The sequence below is a fragment of the Pistacia vera genome, unplaced genomic scaffold, assembly GCF_008641045.1.
Source record: "Pistacia vera cultivar Batoury unplaced genomic scaffold, PisVer_v2 Contig526, whole genome shotgun sequence".
NCBI classification, from domain to species: Eukaryota; Viridiplantae; Streptophyta; class Magnoliopsida; order Sapindales; family Anacardiaceae; genus Pistacia; species Pistacia vera.
The window spans coordinates 1,063,424-1,079,970 of record NW_022196364.1 but is presented as its reverse complement, the minus strand read 5'-3'; the positions used below and the strand labels follow the sequence as shown (position 1 = coordinate 1,079,970).

Genomic DNA, 16,547 nt, shown 5'->3' with positions numbered 1-16,547 from the left:
ATTATCAGATTGTACGCCTCCTCCTCCACCTCTACCTTCTTTTTCAGTTTCCCCTCTGACCATTTGGTTTCATCATTTTCCAATGCGATGGCTACCTTGTTATGAGATAACAACGCCTTCATTTTTTTTTTTTCCAACTATTGAAATCAATTTTCCCATCAAATTGGGTGATTTCAACTCATGTAGTAGTCATAGTGTTTAGATTTGGGGTTGGTGTTTGAATTTAGGGTTGACACAAAAGAAACCCTAATTTAGTTAGGATCGAATTTGGAACTGATTTCAAGAAATTGACCAGTTAATCTAAGGTTTTCCTAACCCTAAGCCTCTAATTTGACTGATTATACCGAAACCCCCAATTTGTATAAACCCTAGGTTTCAAGAATCACTCAAATCAGACCTAAAACCCTAATCTCGCTCTGATACCACTGTTAAGAATCAATCAAACTCAAATCTAACATGTTCCTTATCAAACACGACCAGCAAACACTTAAGAAATAACACAAACAATAACAAAAAACAAGAACCAAGAACACAGCCAATTTTAACGTGGTTCGTTTATCCCAAAGGAATAAACTACGTCCACATTGAGCTCCAAGTAAAATGGAGGCTCACTGCACTATAAGGATCAATCCAATTACAGATTACAACTCAATCAAGAACAGCCACTCAAATCACACAATCATCCAACTTTCAATTACCCGTAATCTACTCTCAAAGACAACTACTACAAGCGTCTCAATCAGAAGAACTTAACACTTCTTCTACTCACAATTTACCCAATAAATTGGAACAAATTACACAAACTGAAGATTAACCAAACTAAGAATGAAAACCTAGCAAAGATGAAAAAACGCGATAGAGAGGATGAAAAAGCTGCTCTGCGTTTCTGTGTAATTTCGGCTTTATGTAGGTTGACCTCAAGGCTTCATTTGCACTGTTGGATTAGACTGAAACCAAAGGCTGAGATCTGTCACTTAATAAAACTTCAAAACGACAGCGTATTGCTTACTCCAACACGACACCGTTTGAAGCTTCATTCAACATGTGGATTCATAGTATATGCAACTTGTAAGGTACTAAGGTTTGGATATAGTTGTATAAAAGTTCCAAACTCTATATAACTCAAGCATATAATTCCTGATTTGGGTTCTTTAATCTGCTTTTCTTAGATTTTAAGTGTTTACATTCAAAATTAAGTTAATGCTTATATAGTCCTGAGAGATCATTTAATTCAATCGGCAATCGATACTTATTGTCTTTCAGAAAGTATTGAAAATTTCCCTTATTTTTAGTGATATATGTTTGTATTTCGTGTATTTTTTTTTTTTTTTTTCAATTTAGACTTGTTAAAATTTTTGAATTATATTTTAATTTATCTACATATCCCTCGTTTGTTGTTAAAATCTTCTTAAAACTTTAATTTGTTTTATCTAACATAGTTTTTATTATAATTGTAAATAATATACGTGGGCACTACAAAATTAATAGATCAATGTTTAATGGCATGATTAAAAAAAAAAAAAAAAAAAAAAAAAGAAAGAAAGAAAGACCGAATCACATTTTCCTATCTTATGTTTCGTGAAACGACAATTCCACCCTTATTTTCGAAATCTAATATGTGCCACCCATCATTACTCTCCGTCCATCAAAATTATAATTTGACCAGGTTTGACTGTTTAAAATTCCAAAATATTATTATTCATTATTTTCAAAATAGATTCTAATTTTCTAATATAAATTTCAAATTTAATGAAAAAACCTTAATAAAATAATTCATAAGGAAAAGAAAAACTCCCTCTACAATCCAATACCTAAACCTCCAACACTGCACAGTTGGATCAAAACTCTTCAACCGAGAGTATTAGAAGGTGGCAATGGCAGTGGCAGAATCGCCGACGACCAGAAGAAGTGGCGATGACGGGACGAACAGAGGAGGTGAAGGCGACAACCAGAAAAGAAGGTAGTGGTGGCCAAAGCTGGGAGGCCAGACAGCCTAGCCGTCGTTTGACCTGGCCAGATGCGGTTGGGTTGTGTGGCTGTCCGAACCGTGGCGGACTTTGTTTTTAATTTTTTTTTTTAATTTGAATTTGTTTCGTGAGTTTTAATTGATTTGATTTAGAAGAAAACTATAATTGAGAAGAAACGACATGAAAACCCTTCTTCGGTCAAGTTTAACGGCCAAATGTGAAAATTGAGGGACAACTTCGTTAGTGTTCGAAAACTTTTTGTGTCATCTTTGATAATGATGTAATTGCTTTGTATTTATGTCAGATTTGCACATTGTAAAGGCAAGTGGGCACTTGGAATAGGGCTGTACCCAAACTTTACTTTTGGATTTTAACCTTGAGAAACCCTTCATTTTCTTGCAGTGGCTATCTAATACCGGAGTACGCAATGCGTGGACACTTGACAAAAAGGCTGATGTATTCAGTTTTGGTGTTGTTGCTTTCGAGATTATGAGTGGAAGAGCAAACTCTGATACTACCTTGGATAGGGAAAAGATTTATCTTCTTGAATGGGTAAAGAGAATAAACTTGAATTTTTACTAGTTATTGTTTTCTTTTTCCAATGTACCTTAATGCAAAAACTCATGCTTTTTGAATGGTCTATATTATATTTCTAGGCCTGGAGTCTTCATGAAAGTAACCAAAGTTTGTGGCTGATAGATCCCAATTTAGCAGAGTTCAATGAAATCGAAGCTCTCGAATAATTGGAGTCGCTCTATTGTGCAGTCAAGCGTCATCAATGTTACGGCCACCAATGTCATGCATCGTTAACATGCTTGATGGAGAGATCGAAGTGGAAACTGTTACTTCAAAACCAAGTTGTTTGATTGATTGAGATTTTAAGGACACAACAAATAGCCTTTTGAACAAAGATATTGTTACATCCTCTTCTACAAGAAGTTACAGCAGAAAGAAGAGCCAATGTAAAAATCCATTGCTCTCTCCAGTAAATGTCACTCAGTTCAGTGACATGATAGCAAGGGGAGGTGAGAAATTTCTTCGCTCGCTGAAACCGACTGTATAATACTGCTACTTCTGCCCACTAAAATCCATGCTACTAGTTAACCTATTGAGCGTTATGTATCCTCCAAGCTATGGTAGGACTTGTAATGTTGTGAAGTTATCCTTGTATACCAATAACATTAGATGATAATTTTGATGACCATCGTACTGGATGTAAAGAGAAAAAAGTTCACTATATTTCTTGTTCTGTAATATCTTATCTGCAATTAGCTTATTTGGAATGTCTTTTGGAAATTTTGGATATGGGAGGTATGAGCAATATGTATAATTTCGAGAATTTGCTACTATACATGGTAAGATTATAGAAATCGATATAATTTTTGTAATATTTTGTAATTTAGGATGTGATTTTTGTGGCATGAAATGTCATATGTTATATGCAGGTTGTAAGGTTTGGATATAGATGTATAAAAGTTCCAATATCTATATAATTCCTTATTTGGGATCTTTAGATTTTTTTAGCTTTTAAGTTTTAACATTTAAAAATTGGACAATGTTTGTTTATCTCGGAGAAATCATTAAATTCAGTCAACAATCGATATTCATTATCTTTTAGAAAGTATCGAAATTTTCCTTTATCGTTGATGATATGGTTGATTCTTAATATTTTTGATATCTTTGATGGAGTTAATAACATCCATCTCCTAAGATTTGATGTTAAAACAAAAATTTCTCTTAAATTATGAAATAGAAAAAAATCTCATGAAATTTTTGAAATAATAAAAATCTTTGGGTCCGTTTATTTTATTATTTTGGATAGGATTTAGGGAACAATATTAGGTTGTTGAATAAGGGAGTATTACGAGATAAAATTTAAAAATTTACAAAAAAAAAACCCTCTAGGTTTGCTAATTTAACTAAACACCCCAATATATAAAAATTTTGTAAAATGATAAAAACACCCCCACCCACCCACAGTGCCAGATTCCGGCCACCACCGTCGGAATCTAGCCAGAAAATGGCGTTATAACGCAGACCGTTCGGATCTGACAGGTAGGGCGTCGATATGACTTTTTTCGGCTAGATGCACCACGGATTTGGCCGGAAAAGGCCAAATCTGGCTGTCGACGACCGCAAAAGTCCAAATATAGACTTCAGCAACGACCAAAGATATAGCCATCATTGTCGATCAACGATGGTCATTTCTTTGGTTGTCGCTGACGACCAGATCTGGCCTTTTTCGATCAGATGCATTGTGGATCTGGTCGAAAAATGCTAGATCGGTGAATTATCGGTCAGTCCTGGTCATTTTGTAGGCCGTTGTGATAGATTCCAGCTACCACCGATGGTGGTTGCAAACTCTGGCAAGTATGAGTGGATGGGAGTATTTTTGTTAATTTTTAAACTTTTTTTTTCTAGGGGTATTTAATGAAATTAATAAATTTAAAGGGTCAAAAAGTAATTAAAAAAATATACTAATATTTCTCAAATAACTAAACAAATAAGTATTTTGGGAATAGGATTGAGAATATGAGTAGAAATAATAAGTCAAACGAGCTTTTGTTATTAATTAACTTACAATATTATAGGTTAATAATATTTATCGAATTATTTATTTGTTTTAATAATACAAAAATTTATTATTTTTGAAACTTAAAATGAATTTTTATTATTTACTTAAATTTCATTGAGATTAATGTCACTAAATCTTTTTGACAAGACCTGTTTTGTTCTTAATCGCTGCTTCAGTTGGGAGTCCAATTACCAATTGGGCATCGGTATCGGGTAGACCGAACTAGAGGCCCACTGAGCCCGTCGACCCAGATAGCCAAGAAAAGCTCCTGTCTTCTCTACGTTACATATTGCTGCTACTGAGGAGAAAATAGAAAAAGGTAGAAGTAAAAACAAACACAATACTTCGGTGAAAGTGGCCCAATGAGAGTGTTAGAGCTAAATTTGAGCCCAATGTCAAATTGTTTATCATCTAAATCTTCATCTTCCTCAACTAAATCATGGATCGTGCACGGCTTTGTGGCCGGAGTAGCCATTGTTGTAGGCATCAAAGCACGCGCCTATCTTGGTCAATCCAAGTAGTTGCAGAGTCGGGTCGTGGGCATCATACTTGCCCGTTTCGCTTCCTCTCGTTCCAAGACAAACCCCTCATTAATATCCTCGGCAACCAAAAGAGGTGATTGCGGCAATCAGAAGAGAAGGTAGTGGTGGCAAAAGCCAGCAAGCCAAAACAACCTACCCTTGAATTGACCTAGCTAGATGCAGTTGGGCCGTGTGGTCGGCCTAGCTGTGGTTGGACTTCATTTTTAATTTTTTTAAGTGTTTGATTAACTTTAGATAAGTGAGGAGAAATGACATGAATATCCTTCTTCCGTCAAGTTTAACGACCAAATGTGAAAAGTGAGTGACAGCTTTGTTAGCGTCCGAAACTAAGGTAGAAAGAAAAGATCCTTCATGAAAACTGAAACCTAGGGTGAGCAATGTAAATTGGCCAATAAAATAATAATAGACATACAAATTCATATATAAACTCTCCTATACAATATAAAATTGATGTGATTAGTCATTGTCATGTTATATATATGTTACAACAATTTATTTTATATTTTATTAACTTCAATCATTGATTATATAGTAAATAGAAGTATACCGATTAAATGTTGTCATAATTAAATGACGGAATTCGGGTTAAGGCAACCTAAAACCTGAGAATTGATCAAAAAGTTCATGACATAATTCTTGGGGTTTGATATAAAAAAATTATAGTTAAGAAATCAAATAATAATAAAACGTAAATAAATATGACTGGTAATGAGGAATTCAATGAAGTATAGAATTGGGCCCCAAAGTTGAGGAAGACGAAGGAAAGAATTTTCTTCCCAAAGTTGGAGACATAAATGAAGGAAAGGATATATACTTGAATTAAAGTTGTTGCTTATATTGTTTTAAACAATAAAGTTGAAGAATATTTACATAAATTATCTTCCAACACTGGTTTCAAAATGCAAAGCATTAGTTTACTTACATTTAGGACAAAGAATTATACAAAACTATATCTTGATGTTTGATTTTGACACTAACTAAACGCACGTGTGAAATACTGAGTTGGCCCAAAAGACACACGTGAATAGGGGTATTGAACTGAATAGAAGGTAAAGAGCAATATTTAAAGTGGTTCGGATGCTTAAACAAGCGAATCCTACATCCACTGATATTGTATTAATATTTGAGATCAGGTCGTGTTTAATGAGCTGATTTACAAGTGATTACAAGAGAGAGAGAGAGAGAGAGAGAGAGAGAGAGAGTATATGCTATCCTAGAGAGAAATTAGCTAATCCCACAAACGGGAGAGAGACTTTCTATTTATAGTGGGATGAGTTAAGGTAATAATTACTAAATCTGTGATTGGGCCAGATTGCCGTGCAAATCCTTCTTTCCGTCCTGTTGTTCACCTAATCGAGTGATTTACTCGATTTGTGCAGGAATTGGACACGTGGACCATCTCCAGCCTTTCGCTAGCCTGGCGTACACCCACTGCACTGGCAAGAGCATGTTGCTCACGTCATCAAGCGACGTGGCTGCGTCTGGATGGCTGTAGGACTTACCTACGCTTTGACCGCTTACACTGACAGGGCTCTGCGTCAGGCCTACTTTTTCAGGCATAACACTATATATTAAAAAAACAAAAAAAAAGCAAAGAATATCTACTAGTCTGCACTAGGTTGCACATTCCTTTGAACTGCATGCAAGGTAAGAAATATTAGTATATACTTCTTCTTAGGGGAAAATTAAAGGATATAAAATATAGCTTACATTCATTCAAGACAGAGAAAGAATATATACTAATCTTCACTATATTTCATACTTCATGCAATCCCCACGCTACTCAAAGAATCTTACTCTATATATAGTGCCATTTGTCATGCTCTCTTAAGATTATTTCATACAACAACCAAATTTCACAACTTCACAAACACAACAGCCTGCAAATTTCTTTCTTTAAAAAGTTATGGCAGAAACTATCATCTTTGCTAGTGCTGAGAAAGTCTTGGGTATGCTATCATCCCTTGCTTCCAGTGAAATGGGCTTGGCATGGGGTGTCAAAAATGATGTGCAAGGACTTGCTAAAACCTTAACCGCTATCAAAGATGTTCTATTAGATGCTGAGGACAAACAGATTCAAAATGAGTAGCTCAAAGTTTGGCTGGAAAAGCTTAAGGAGATCTGCTACGATGCCGAAGATGTTTTAGACGAGATTGAGGTGGAAGATTTGAGCAAGCAAGTTGTGAATCGTCAGGGCATTACAAGAAAGGTATGCCACTTTTTTTCATCCTCAAATCCAGTTGCTTTCCATTTTACTTTGGCACATGAAATTAAGGAGATTAAAAAGAGGTTAGCAAAAATAGCAGCTAATAAGGATAGTTTTAATCTCATTGAGAAAGTTGATAGCAATCATGTTATAGGTGGTTCGAATAGGGAAACTCACTCTTTTGTGCGTGCTTTAGATGTTATTGGTAGGGATAAAGATAAAAGAAAGATAATGAAACTACTGTTACATCATAGTGATGTCCATGAAAATGTTTCCGTCATTCCTATTGTTGGGATAGGAGGTCTAGGAAAAACCACACTTGCGAAATTGGTATACAATGATGAAATGGTGGACAAATGTTTTACGTTGAAAATGTGGGTGTGTGTGTCAAATGAGTTTGTTTTTCAAAAAAATATTAATTGACATCATTGAATCAACAACTAAGAAAAAATGTGATTTTAAGAGCATTGTCCAATTGCAAAGTATCCTACATGATATCTTAAGCCATGAAAAATATTTGTTAGTTTTGGATGATGTTTGGAATGAAGATTTGGGGTTGTGGGTTGAATTAAAAAGTTTATTGATAGAATATGTTAGTGGAAGTAAAATTATTGTAACCACACGTAGTGATCATGTTGCTTCAATTATGGGTACTTTACCTACATATGAGTTAGAAGGTCTTTCTCTTAATGATTGCTTGTCAATGTTTGTTAAATATGCATTTAAAGAAGGGCAAGAAAAGCAATATCCCAAACTTATGGAAATTGGAATAGAAATTGTAAAAAAATGTGGAGGTGTTCCATTGGCAGTAAGAGCGTTAGGAAGTCTACTTTATTCCTCAACTTCTGAACAAGATTGGAAAAATTTGAGGGATAATGAGATTTGGAAGTGGGACTAAAAATAAAATGACATTTTAAATGCTCTAAGAATAAGTTATAATCATCTGCCACCTCACTTAAAGCAATATTTTGTTTGTAATATATAAAAGAATAAGTTCCATTTTTCCAAAAGACATTGAATTTACTAATATTAATTTGGTTCAGTTTTGAATGGCCCATGGGCTTCTTCAATCCCACAATGAAAATCAAGAATTGGAAAATATTGGTATGCAAGAGATCTTTTTTTCCAAGATATTGTACAACTTCATGAGAATTTGTACGAGCTTAAAATTCATGATCTCATGCAAGATCTTGCCACATCATTGATGAGAAATGAGTGCTTAATAGTGAAATCTACTAACCAAATTTGTATCAAAAGTAGTTGACACTTATCATTTCATTTTGTTGATGCAACTAAAATAGATGTTCCAAACTTTTTACCTACCTTTGGTTATATGATTAGAAGCATTACTTTTTTTCCAATTATTGGTGAAAGTACTGGTATTAGCCAATCATTTTTGGAATTAATCGTCTCAAGATGCAAATTCTTGCGGATGTTAGACTTAGAATTGTCAAATATTGAAGTAGTGCCTAAAAAAATTGGTAATTTGAAGCATTTGAGATATCTTGGACTAGATTACAATCCTAAAATAAAAGAACTCCCAAGTTCCATTTACAAGCTGCAAAATTTGCAATTTCTATCACTAAGGGGTTGTAAGGAATTAAAAGTGTTAGCAAAAAATGTAAAGTACTTAATTAGTCTTAGATGTCTTATCTTAACTACGATAGAAAAAGCATCTACCAACAAATGGTATTGGTTGCTTGAATTCTCTTCAACGTTTGGAGATTTCCAATTGCAATAATTTAGAATATTTGTTTGAAGATATTGGTCACCTAAGAGTTCTTCAAATTCTAGTGATTTCTAAATGTCCAAGACTTATCTCATTACCACATGGTGTGAGAAGCCTAAGCTCATTAGAAGATCTTTGTTTGTTCAGTTGTGAAAGGCTTAATTTTGATTTGAGCATAAGATTGGATAAACAAGACAATCATGATGAACTCAGTAGCACATGGCCTCACCTTTGATATCTTTATATGGAAGAATTACCACAATTGGTGGAATTTCGGCAATGGCTTCTTTAGTGTTCCACTAACACTTTGGAAGTGTTGGATATTGGAAATTGTTCCAACTTGAAGGCACTACCAGAGTTGATGCAAAAACTTCAAGTTCTTGATATTTGGAAGTGTCCAGAATTGTCATCTTATATGAATCATCTCATCTCTTTGAGAGAACTAACAATTGAAGACTGTCCTAAACTGAGCGAGAGATGTGTACTAGAAACAGGTGAAGATTGGTCCAAAATTGCTCATATCCCGCAGATTAAACTAGACAGAAAGATTATCAAATCAACCGAAAATTAGGTATGACGAATCAATCTCTCTTCTTCTTCATCATTTAGTAGGTAAATATTAATCATATATTTATTGCTCTTTTTCTTCATCATTAGATCTGAATTTCAAAAACATTTGAACTACTGATTCTTTGTTTCTCCTTCCTTTTGTTAACTTTATTGTTTTATATGTATGCAGGAGCAACTTGAATCAAATGAAAGTCAAGCAGGTGGGTTTTCCATCTCATAAATTAATCTTCGATTTCCACATTTCACTTCTTCTATGTATTAAGCATGATTGTTCGAAATTGGCTTCACGTTTTTCAGGTTCAATTCATTTGAATTTTAGATTGTACAGTTTTTGAGATTGTTATAATAACAAATAAGATTGTTGGGTACCTTAAATGTTTTCTTAATTTTCTACTCACCTTAATTAACCTCATTTGTTTTTTAAACATATACTGTAGGACTCATGGAGATTCAGGCAAATGGCGCAGTTAGTAAAGTATATACTCTTCAGTTTGATTCAGAATCTTGTGTTTATAATTATAATTCAACTTTCATCACTGTAAAGAGTTATATATTTATGTTTTAGTTGTCTTCTTAATATGCACAATAAGTACACTATAAGTTTATACCAATAAAGTTTCAGATTTAATTTCTCTTTAGGGTTCGATTATCACTGTTTCTTTTTTCTTCATCCTCGACGACATCATCTCTAGATTTGACTAGTCAGACATTATGGATAAATCTAACTTTTTCCCTGTCTGTAAGTTCTAGTATAATGGCTTTTGTTGTTAGGGATGGCAAAATGTGGGGCTAGGCTAGCGCTTGGGGAATCCTCTGGTGGAAGCGGGAAACCCAGCCCCAGTTTTAATATTTGGGATTCTAACTTTTCTTATTAAAAAGAAAAGAAAATAGTTTTTGAATTTCCAGTCGGCCAATGAGTAGATTACATGGTGTTGGTGGTTGAGATACACAACAACTTTGTGATTGTCAGTAATGTCCTCAAATTGAACATACAGTCTTCAGAGAAACTTCCTTTGTAATAAGAATATTCCCGTTGCTGCTATCTTTCAGCTGTTTAATTCTTTTTATATAATTTTCCATCTATCTATGGCTTTATAAATTGTATTCTTGCTTATGCTCCTGTAGGAATAAATGGAGTAAATAAAGTACTAGAAGTTGAGTCTTCTGTAATGTAGATTGGCGTTGAGACCTTTTTACTTCAATTATGATAAATCCAAATGGTGAATCAGATGGTGAATTCTCAATTCTAAGTAATTTGATTGCCTGCTGATATACCCGTGGCCTCAAAGATCATTGATTTTATAAAAACGTGTGATTACTTGCAAGCTTGTTATGGAAATTTGCATTGGTTGGTTTGTTGTGGTGAGCAGTGAGGGCATTGAACTTGATATTTCAACAATGGAATGTACAAGTAAACCCAAGATGTTGGAACATAATTCGATAGCCCTGCAGTGGAGCCGCTATAAAGACAACTAGCTTGGAGGACCATAATGCTGCTATCCAATGTGACCGTTCCTTTCAATATGGCTCAACTTGCCACATAAGTGAGCTGTAATCTCTTTTTCTCTCCACCAAATTTTGGGAAATTTTCATATTAACTTGTTTGAGGTTTTATTTAAGTATAGACTAATTATATTCACTTAGATTAAGAATGTGTTTGGGGTTAATTTTATGTTATTGGTATTAATTTTTGAGTTATTCATAATTTTTTTGTTGAATTGTTTTTGCTATGTTGTGTAGATTATTTCTGATGCTTTAGGTGGATCTTAACTTTTGGTTAAAACTTACCCTAAAGTTGTGCATATAATTTATTCTTTAAGTGTGTATTTTTCTTAAGCCAAGAAAGATTGTATATGTAATCAGGTCAAATTTGAGGAGATATTATTTAAACTTGTCTTTATTTTTTGTAGGAGTGTATTTGCACTGGACATAAAAGGAGTGTTTCCAAAAGAACTAGTGGCTTTGCAATTTCTGACAAACTTGTATGAATTTTCCCATTCATTTCCATGCATTTGATTTGTATAAGTCAAATTTGACCTTCCTCGTTTTCTAATTAATGGACATTATATTAGATTTGATTTAGTTTCAGTTTAACATTGCAGTAGAATCAAGTGAAATTACTTCACTGGTCCCTTGCCTGCATTTATTGGAAATTTACCTCAATTGAAGTATTTGTAAGTATTGAAAGATACCCTTACGATTGAAAGCCAAGTTTAGATTATATATGAATATTTTTGGTATATGAGTTTTGATTTGTTATAATTTAGTCTTTGATGTGCTAGAGAGGTTGGCCACAATGTACTTTATGGGCCTCTCTTAAAGCAGCTTGAAAACCTAAAGAACTTAAATTTCCTGTAAGATTGGAACCTCAAGAACTTAACTTTTTTTGTAAGATTGCAAACTTTCTTCTTTTTCTTTAATTTTTTTCTCTTTTTCTTCTTATTTCACAACTCACCACTGCTCAAATTACTGACCCTAATGAAGGTACTCTCTCTCTCCCTTTCTTTTATGTGTGTATTTTATTTCTTTTACAAATTAATTAAAAAATTTATGAGTAGCTAGCTTTCAGATTGAAGTGAACCCCATTTAGCAAAATATTTTCTATTTTGTTTAAAAGCTAAATAAAGAGGGACAAAATTAAGTTGAAAATTCCATCAAAACTGCTTATGAAACATTTCATTTTTGTGGGAGGTGGATTTGCAACATCATTGGCACCAGTGAAGGAATTCATCCACTCTTTTCGGATTTTCTAATTTTAATTTTTTAATTATATTTATTAATTAAATTAAAAGGGGTAACCATCGATCTCATTTCATTTCATTCTCAATTTCTCATATTAAGCCACGACCGTCGCACGCCTTCTCCTCTCTCTCAATGTCTAACTGTCAGTCTGTCACCGTCACCGGTGTCACTTATCGCCGATCATCCCCTGAACTCCGATCTAGCCGGTCCTCCTCTCAACTCAAGTCCAGCCGTCCAGGTAGTTTTATATTTTGCAATTGAAATTTATTTGGAATTGTTAATTGTTGCTTTTAGAAGTAGCTATTAGCTAATGGAGAAATGTATAGGAAAAGGAAATGATCCCTTCTCTTGTTTCTCTTTGTCCTTTTATGTCAATTGCTTGTGTCCTGTGCTTGCTCGATTGTATCTTTATTACATATGTGTACTTATAAATCTATAAAAAGGCTTGAAGGAATCAATCGGGTTTGTCTACAATGTGTTCAACGAAATTCCCAAGTGAGTGTTTCTGTGATATATTTTGAGATGTGAGGCGATATGTAGGATAATATTTTAAACCAGCAGGGGTTTGACTGACGAAAACTCAAACCTCAAGGAAGGTTGGTAAATGACCCTAATAATTATTATTCAAATATAAAATAAAATGTTACTTGGGTTTTTCTTTACCCCCAAAGGTTTAATAAAATAACAAAATTTCAGAAATAATATGATGAATTTTTTACTATTATGAACCGTTAATATGCCATTAAAGTTTATAGAACGATGATTAATAAATATTTAGTTAATTATCCTCTATCATTTTTTTTAACCCAAAAACTTAACCACAAGAGAATTTTGGTATTGCTATAACTCTAGGGGGATTTTTACTATTTAAATATAACTAAGTGGGATTATTGCTATTAACCTTTTACTTCGACTATGATAAACTCGGATGGTGAATTCTCAATTCTAAGTAATCTGAATGCTTCCTTATATACCCATGGCCTCAAAGATAATTGATTTTATGAAAATCTGTGATTTCTATAAGCTTGTTTATGGAAATTTGCATTGGCTGGTTTGTTGTGGTGAGCAATGAGGGCATTGAACTCAATATTTCAACAATGGGATGTACAAGCAGACCCAAGGTGGTTAACATAAGTGGAGAACCCTATAGTGGAGCCACTATAAATGCAACTAGCTTGGAGGACTATAATCTTGCTATCAAATGTGACTGTTCCTTTGAAAATGGCTCAACTTGCCACATCACTGAGCTAGTGAGCTGTAATCTCTTTTTCTCTCTACCAAATTTAGGGAAATTTTCATATTTTTCAAGTTTTGTTTAAGTATAGACAGATTATATTCACTTAGATTGAGAATGGGTTTTGGGTTAATCTTGTGGTATTGGCATTGATTTTTGAGTTATTCATGACTTTTTATTGAATTGTTTATGTTATACTGTGTAGATTATTTCTGATTCTTTAGATAGATCTTAACTTTTGGTTAAAACTTTCCTTAAAGTTGTGTATACAATTTATCCTTCAAGTGTGTATTTTTCCTAAAGCAAGAAAGTTTGCATCTATAATCAGATCAAATTTGAGGAGATATGATTGAAACTTGTCATTATTTTTTGCAGGAGTGTATTTGCTATGGACATAAAAGGAGCGATTCCAGAAGAACTAGTGGCTTTGCAATTTCTGACAAATTTGTATGGATTTTCCCATTCATTTCCCTGTATTTGATTTGTATAAGTCAAATTTGACCTTCAGCGTTTCTAATTAATGGACATTATATCAGATTTGATTTAGTTTTTTTGTTTAACATTGTAGTAGAATCAAACGAAATTACTTCATTGGTTCCTTGCCTGCATTTATTGGAAATTTATCTCAATTGAAGTATTTGTAAGTATTGAAAAATACCCTTATAATTGAAAGCCTAGTTTAGATTATATATGATTATTTTTTGGTACATGAGTTTTAATTTTGTTATAACTTTTTCTTTCATATGCTAGAGAGGTTGGCCAAAATGTACTTTCTGCTTTGAGCCTTTCCCAAAGGAGCTTGGAAACCTTAAGGGGGCGTTTGGTTCAGGAATGTTAGATTATTGGGAATGTTGAATTACTGGAAAGATAGATTACCTTGAAAGATTACTGGGAATCTTTAGAAAAATATGTTTGGTTAGTTGGTGGGTATGTTATATTAATATGTTTGGTTATGGGGAATAAATTGGTGGATATGCTATTTAAATTACTAAATTGTCCCCCTTTTAAATATTAATATAAAATTATTTTTATTATTAATTTTTGAATAATTTTTTTAACCCCCAATATTTCAGATTTAGCTAAAACACCCCCGCTTATATAAAACTTTAATTTATGACGAAATCACCCCCACCTCCTGCCGCCACCGCGAACCATCGTCGGATGTCCCCGTGAGTACGTCACCGTGACCAAGAGGCTTCGATATGGCCGTTTTTTGGCCATATTGATGGCCGAAAACGGACGGCCAGATTCCTCGATCTGGCCGGAAATGGCCATAATAGATCTGGCCTATTCTGGCCATTTCCGGCCAGATCTGGCCCGATATGGCCGTTTTCAGCCATCAATATGGCCAAAAACGGTCATATCGAAGCCTCCCAGAGCCTCCCACAGAATTTCCAGTGTTTTTAGGGACTCCGGCAATTTTCCGGCGGTGGTCCGTGGTGGTTGACCCGCTGTCGGCGGTGGTGGCTGGGTGGCTGTGGTGGTGGTGGCTTGGTGGCAGTGGTGGTCTGTAAATTATTTTAAATATAAGGATATTATTGTCCAAAATTTTAATTAAACAAGGGTAAAATTGAAATAGGATATTAATGTAAATTTGTTTTAAAGTAGGGGTATTATTGTCCAAAATTTTTATTAATAAGGGATAAAATTATAATAAAAATAGATAACCCTGGTAATCTCAGAAAACCTAAGAAAATAGAGGTAATCAGATTACCTCTTATATTACCAATAGTAACTACCATTGGTATTTGAAGATTACTGGTATCTTATATTACTTGACAACCAAACGTGGTAATCAAATAATATAAGATGACATTACCCTAGTAATGTCACTTAACCCCGAACCAAACTGACCCTAAGAACTTAACTTTTCTGTAAGATTGGCAAACTCTCTCCTTTTTCATTATTTTTTTCTCTTTTCTTCTGGTAATGATTGGTTTGGTATTTTATACCTAGGGAGGGTTTCAAGCATGTTGCCAACATGTAATTAGTTAGTTAAATATAAAATTATGTTATTAATTATCAGTTAGTTGTTGACTAAAACTAGTAATTAGTCTAATCTTATTCTGTTTTTGGATTTTGGCGATAATGCTCAAATTGGGCTCGGGTTTTAATGAGAGAGAAAAAAAAAAAAAAGAGACTCACATGTTAAACAAACAGTAAAAAGATTGAAGTCAGCTTTTGAAGTGGAGGAGAAACAAAATTTGTTCCATAACAAAATCACGTGAGAGTAAACCAAAATTGTACCTTGTAACAAATTTGAAGAAGAGGAGAAACTCTCTCTTATGTGAGAGTACCTTGATTTGAAGAAGAGGAGAAACCTTCTCACGAGCTACTCTGCTCTTTCGAATTTTCACCGAGGAGCGATATGATTTGTGTTGTTACATCTGGTGCTACAGGGTGTGCTTTCTGATGGAAGGATAATAGCTGTGAAGCAACTTTCACTGGGATACCACCAAGGGAAAAATCAGTTTATTAACGAGATCGCTTCCATAACTGCAGTGCAACATCGCAATCTTGTGAAATTGTATGGATGTTGTATTGAAAGAACTAGGCTCCTACTTGTTTATGAATATCATGAAAACAGCAACCTTGAAAAAGTATTATTTGGTATGATCTTTAATAACCATCCTTGGGTAATTTTAAAACGAATGTTGATAATTAATACTCAACCTTAATTCAGGAAATAGGAAGTTTCAACTCAACTGGCCTACCCGATTTAAAATATGTTTGGGAATTGCAAAAGGTTTAGCATATCTTCACGAGGAGTCAAAACCAAAGATTGTGCATCGAGATGTCAAAGCAAGCAATATTTAACTTGATGCAGAACTCTGCCCCAAGATATCAGATTTTGAATTGGCAAAGCTGTTTGATGATAAGAAAACTCACATCAGCACAGGTGTTGCAGGGACAATGTAAGCTCCTTCAATCATTTCACGATTACCATGTCTTCCATAATAGCTTGTTTTGGATTATAACCTT

At 34.0% G+C, this 16,547-nt stretch overlaps 1 pseudogene; it reads left to right on the top strand.

Annotated features, from left to right (window-relative positions):
- Positions 1-16,547, top strand: part of LOC116107068 — a 32,509-nt pseudogene that overhangs the window by 15,494 nt on the left and 468 nt on the right.